This window comes from Peromyscus eremicus, chromosome 10 (genome assembly GCF_949786415.1).
Source record: "Peromyscus eremicus chromosome 10, PerEre_H2_v1, whole genome shotgun sequence".
NCBI classification, from domain to species: Eukaryota; Metazoa; Chordata; class Mammalia; order Rodentia; family Cricetidae; genus Peromyscus; species Peromyscus eremicus.
The window spans coordinates 31,065,468-31,071,467 of record NC_081426.1 but is presented as its reverse complement, the minus strand read 5'-3'; the positions used below and the strand labels follow the sequence as shown (position 1 = coordinate 31,071,467).

The 6,000-nt window shown below is 48.2% G+C and overlaps 1 protein-coding gene across 3 annotated transcripts in view; it reads left to right on the top strand.

Annotated features, from left to right (window-relative positions):
• The first annotated feature begins 362 nt into the window (after positions 1-362).
• Kiaa0232 (KIAA0232 ortholog) overlaps positions 363-6,000 on the top strand; it is a 68,469-nt gene continuing 62,831 nt past the window's right edge. For all 3 annotated transcript variants that reach the window (XM_059275771.1, XM_059275770.1, XM_059275769.1), the window contains exon 1: positions 363-471. The gene's annotated coding sequence lies outside the window, so the exon portion shown is untranslated. The remainder of the gene's footprint in view (positions 472-6,000) is intronic.

Genomic DNA, 6,000 nt, shown 5'->3' with positions numbered 1-6,000 from the left:
GGGAAAGCGGGGGAGGGGGTGCGCGTACGTGGGGGCCCTCTGCTAAGCCTGGTCTGAGAGCCCTGGCCGGAGTCATCGACCCAGGCGCCGGCTCTCAAAACCTGGTAAAGCTTCAAAGTCTCAGATCCCCGGGTCAGCCTCATGCCCTCTGCGCCTCCTGCTCCCCTCCACCCACGGCACGAGGGCGGCGCCCCGGCGCGCTGATGTAATCCCGGCGCCTGGGCGGAAGGATATGGAACGCGGCGCTGACTGGCGGGGCGCTGAGGCCGTTGCCAGGTAACGCAGCGGAGCCGCTGCCGCGCGCCGCCTCCCGCCCTCCGCCGCCTGGCGCTGGGGCCGCCGCCGCCGCCGCCGCTGCCGCCGCCGCCGCTGCCGCTTTACGTAAGGCGCAGGCCAGGGCCACCCGGCGCTCGGCAGCCGCCTGCAGCCCTCGGAGCGCAAGGAGAGGCTCCCGCCCGGCAGCCTTGGCAGGTAGGCGGGGGCCGGGAGCGGGGCCGTGGCGGGTGACTAGCTCGAGAGGCGCCGGGCCCGAGGACCCCGCGGGCGGCGTGCGATGAGTGCGCACAATGGGCCGCGACGGGCTGAGGCGGCCCGGCCTGAGGGACAGCGGCCGAGCCTCGCCCCGCGCCCTCAGCTTTGTCCTTCGGCGGCCGGGGGCGGGCGCGGCGCGGTGAGTGGCGGGCGCGCGGGCCTATGGCGCGGGGTCGGCGAAGGTGACGGCCGAGGGCAGAAATGACAGTCCCCCCGAGTCGCCGGCCTGAGCGCGCCGCCGCCCGGACCCTCGCGGCCCGGCTTCCGGCCGGCGTCCGCGGAGCTCCCGGCGTCTCCCGCCGGCCCACAATCAGGCTGACTGAGCGCACTGCGTAGAGGCCAGGCAGGATGAGCTCTAGGGAGCAGACCCCCGAACCCGGCAGCCCCTCCCTTCAGTGTTTGCCCTTCCGTAGACAAACCTTAAAGGTTTAACCAACAAAAAGTGGGATGGAGATAAGCTGGGGAGGGGGGACATGCGACTCCTGAGTCATTTACTTAAATGGGGTTCTTGGTTCTCATCACCTGCATCGCAGACATTGCCTCGTTGCCCAAGTAACTGACAATGCATTTTGCATTTCTGAGTCTTGGCTTGCTAAAGAAACGGTGGGAGAGGATTGCTGAGGAGCTGGGGACCAGCAGTTTGGATAACAGGTGATGCCATGGAAAAGACTGCAATGAAAACCCCACGCAGGATTTCTGCTATCAGTATAGGACGTTGCACGACACCGTGTCGGTTTTAGAGACTTCAGATTTAAAGGGAGGAAAAAAAAAATCTGTCACTCTGCATTCTGAAGGTCAAATATTCGCCCGCAGATATTTTGGGCTGAACCATTCTTAACTAGGTCTCAGGATCTTCATGACAAAAACCATTCTGGAACTGTGCCTTTGAAATACCCATGGAGGCTCCTTGTAATTAATACTTGTTATCCTGGATTCAATTGCTGTTCTTGTCAAATAATGTACTTGAAAATTTTATTCTTTCACAAGTTCATGTATATTTATATATAATGTACTTTTATCATAGTTCCCCATGATCTTCTTTTTTCCAAATAATTAGTTGTAGTTATGTATATATTCATGTGTGTATATAGTCATGTGTTTGGGTGCATGTGTGTGTGTGTGTGTGTGTGTGTGTACTTGTGGAGGCAAGGGATCAATATCAGGTGTCTTTAGTTGCTCTACATATATATATATATATATTTTTTTTTTTTTTCCCAGTTTTTCGAGACAGGGTTTCTCTGTGTAGCCTTGTGCCTTTCCTGGAACTCACTTGGTAGTCCAGGCTGGCCTCGAACTCACAGAGATCCACCTGGCTCTGCCTCCCGAATGCTGGGATTAAAGGCGTGCGCCACCACTGCCCGGTCTACACCTTATATTTTGAGACAAGAAATCTAGAGATCTGCCTGCCTCTGCCTGGGAAATGCTGGGATTAAAGTCATGTGTCACCAACCTTCAGCTCCACAGACAGGGTCTCTCACTGAACCCTGAGCACACAAGTTGGGCTGAATTGGGTGGCTAGTAACTTCAAGGATCCTCCCATCTGGGGCTGCTCAGCTCTGGGATTACAAAACATGCACGGTATAGTACCTGGAGGTCCGAACTTGAGACCTTGAGCTTGTGTGGCAAGCACCTTCCTGGCTGAGCCAGTCACACATGTTTAATTATTTAAAAAGTAGTTATGGCTGGGGAGGTAGCCCAGGTGAAGCTGAGGATTAAATTCTCAGAACCTAACATAAAATAGGGCTCCAATTGAAGTGTAACAGGGTTTTTCCATGAGCCTATTTTCACTTAAGTGCCGCCTTAGCCAGAGAAGTATCAAGAGGAGAGTTTTGCTCTTATAGTGTCATGGAGATACATGTATTGTTCTTTGAACATAAGGGTATAGATTTTTAACATGGCAACAAAGGCAAATCTGTTTAAAGGATGATCAGTTTATTTGATTTACAAATTATGAACATTTAAGAAACTAAAAAGGTGTTTAACTTGTCCCCGGTGGTCATGTATTTTCCCTCTGTGCCTGATTTTATCCTAGGGCTCTTTAAGAGCAGAGAACTTGTTATTCCTCATTGTGTGGAAATGTACTGAGCCTGAGCTTTGCCCCTGATTTTATGTCATTTGACTCGGAGCAGTTAATGGCCTCTGAGCCAGTTTTGTCATCTGTGAAATGGGAAGAATGCTGATACCTGTCTTGCAGGATAGATAAGCAGAGAGGGATGATGTGAAGTAATTTCATCCACACTCAAGCTCTTAAAATGCTGATATTTCTAAGTCCTCAGATTCCCCTGTTGGCTGAAAGCAGTCACTTGTCTTCAGGCCGCTATTGCTTCCTCTCTACTTTGCCTGGCTTCCCGGACTCTCTTTCCCAAACGCATGTTAGCCTCTGGCCCTGTAAGCTTCTAAGTAAGTACCTGTGATTTGGGGCTTTGAATGCAGTTAGTTATACACACCAACAGAGTGGTTGGTGGCCCCTTGCCGTTCAGCCCCTGGCGTCCTGGCCAACCCCCTTCTACATTATCTTGCTAAAACTGCTGCTGCTCTGAACATGCCAGTTTCAGACTTTCTTGATGTATAACTCTTTCTTCTGATCTGAGTGCCCCCAACTTACACTTTCTCTAGTTTTTTTTTTTTTTTTTTTTTTTTTTTTTTTCTCCGGTTTTTCGAGGCAGGGTTTCTCTGTGTAGTTTTGCGCCTTTCCTGGAACTCACTTGGTAGCCCAGGCTGGCCTCGAACTCACAGAGATCCGCCTGGCTCTGCCTCCCGAGTGCTGGGATTAAAGGCGTGCGCCACCACCGCCCGGCCACTTCTAGTTTTTAAAAGTTCTTAGAAGATACTATATCCTCTCTGGAGCCTTTGGAAGTCCTTCAGAATTAATTCTTCCTTGCTGTAGGCCTTGTCTTCTAGTTTTCCTTCCATTATTGCCCATGTGTGTGCTTATGCTTCCTTCCCTTGGAGGCCAGAAGACGTTAAACTCTGGCTATCGTGCTCCTCCTAACATCTTGATGGGGGCTTTAAACATATGGAAATGTGCCAGTGTTTACTAAATAAAAGTCTACCAGTTTTGAGCATATTAATATTATAAGTAATTTTAGTAAAACATTAACACCAATTAAAGTGTTAGAAATGCAGTTTTACCATGTTGAAGGTAGTTACTCTTTAAAAGATTTCTGTGCAGTTGTTTTTGGCTTCTCACATAATTATGTCCTGAGTGAAGCTGTCACTTTTGCCATCTGTTTCTGAACACTCAGAATCTGCAAAGTGACTGTATTCTGCCCCATGTTGTGGGTAGGGGAACCAGAGTCCAAGCTGAAAACACTCTCCTGTATGAAGGGTAACTCTTCTCTTGTTAGATGACATGCTTTTTCTTAATTTTTTTTTTTTTTTTTTGCGCGCAGGGTGCAGGGATTTAATATAAAATATTATTGCTTAAGAAGACTTACTCATTAGTACTGGATTGGAAAGACTCAAGTTACATTCTGGCTCCTCTCTTGCTTCCTGGGTCACCATGGAATCTCTTAACCTTCAGTCTTTCTGTGAATCAAGAAGTATCATCCCATGTCTTTTGCTTTGTAGTGAGCTGGGTTCTTGGAATTGAACTCAGGTTTCTAGGCTTGCTTGACAAATGCCTTTATCCACTGAGCCATCTTGCTGGCCCTGGGGGCTTTTTTGATGACCAGCTTTTTAAAAGAAAGATTTATTTTTATTTATATGTATGTGTGTGCATATGCTTCCCTGGGAGGCTAGAAGACTGTGTTGGATTTCTCTGGAGCCAGAGGTACAGGCAGTTATGGTCTGCCTGACATGGGAGCTGAAAACTGAACTCCAGTCCTCTCAAAGAGCAGTAAATATTCTTTACTGCTGAACCATTTCTTCAGCCCCAGGTACCAAATTTTTACCAGGTCTGCATTTGTACTTCTATTGTTCCCATTCCCCTCCTTTTTTTCTGAGTGTTTGTGTGTGTGTGTGTGTGCGCGCGCGCGCGCGCGCGTGCGCGCTTAGGATTAAACTCAGAGCATCATACATTCTAGACAAATATTCTACCAACTAAATTACATCCCCTGCCCCTCTATGCATTTTTTGTTTTGTTTTGGTTTGGTTTTTTGAGACAGGGTTTCTCTGTGTAACATTCCTGGCTCTCCTGGAACTTGCTCTGTAGACCAGGCTGACCTTGAACTCAGATTCACTTGTCTCTGCCTCCAAGGTGTGCACCACCACAGCTCAGCATTTTTTGGGGGGAGTCTGCATTTTTTTAAAATCAATCTTCCTTGATCTCTTTCCTCCCTGGTCCTCCTACCCCACCTTGTGAACTATCACTGGTCCTTAGAGAAGAATGTACATTCTCTTCCCTTGGCTAAGAGGCAGTGTTGAAAGGGTTAAGAATACACTCTAAAAGCATTGCCACCTGTGCTTATTCTTTTAATTAGATCTGAAATTGTATGTCTTCTTGTTACCTCATAGGTTAGACAGCTCCCAGAACACCTGGTATAAAACCCTCTGGGAGGGAAACTATTTTAGCTCATTGTTTCTGAGCTTTCAGTCTTATCATGCAGGGCATGGTGGCTGGAAGATCTCAACCGGATGGAAGCCAGGAAGCAGTGAAAGACAGACAGATGGGGCCAAAGACAGATACCCCAAGGACCACCTCCAGTGACCTACTTATTTCTGCTAAGTCTTACCTTGTAATGTTTTCAGCACCTTCGAAAATAGTGCCCTCAGCTGGAGACCAAATGTTCAAATGAGACTGAGGGACCCACTTCAGATCCGTAACATTTCACCCTAGTCCCCAAAGGTTCATGGGCACCTCATAATGCAAAATGTATTTACTCTATCTCAGGAGTCCCCAGTGTGTTATATTTCAACATTGTTCAAAAGTCCCAAGTCCAAAGTCTCTTCTGAGACTTGAGGCAATCTCTTAGCTATGAGTCCCAGTAAAATAAAAAATAAAATTACATACATAAGGGCACAGAGTAAACATTTCCATTATAAAAAGCATAACAGAATAGCCAGTGAGGATTGGACCAAAGCCAGATCATAACCCAACAGGGCAAACTTTAAATCTTGTTGCTCCATGGCTGTCATCTAAAGTGTGTGGTGAGCTCCATTGGGCTTGGACCGCCCTGCCCTTTGGCTTTGCTGTTTGCATGTAGCCCATATGACCTCTCTTGGGTTGGCTCCACTCAGTGCCATCTTTGAGCTGTCATAGTGCAGGGACCCTAATCTTATCACACATTTCCTGACCTCTTAGACTTTTCTTTGAAATCTAAGTGGAAGCCTCTATGGCCTTTAAGTGTACTTTGCTTGCCTGCTAACCCAGCATCACTTAGTAGTGCCAAGTTTTGCTGCCAGCTGCAGTAGTAGCCAGGCTCCCATAGTTACAGCAGCCTCAAGAGTCCTGGGTGGCCAAACACAGTAAAACAAATCCTGGGGAAAAAGCTTCCCAGGTAGCCTTGGCCTTCTTTAGTCTTGGTGTTC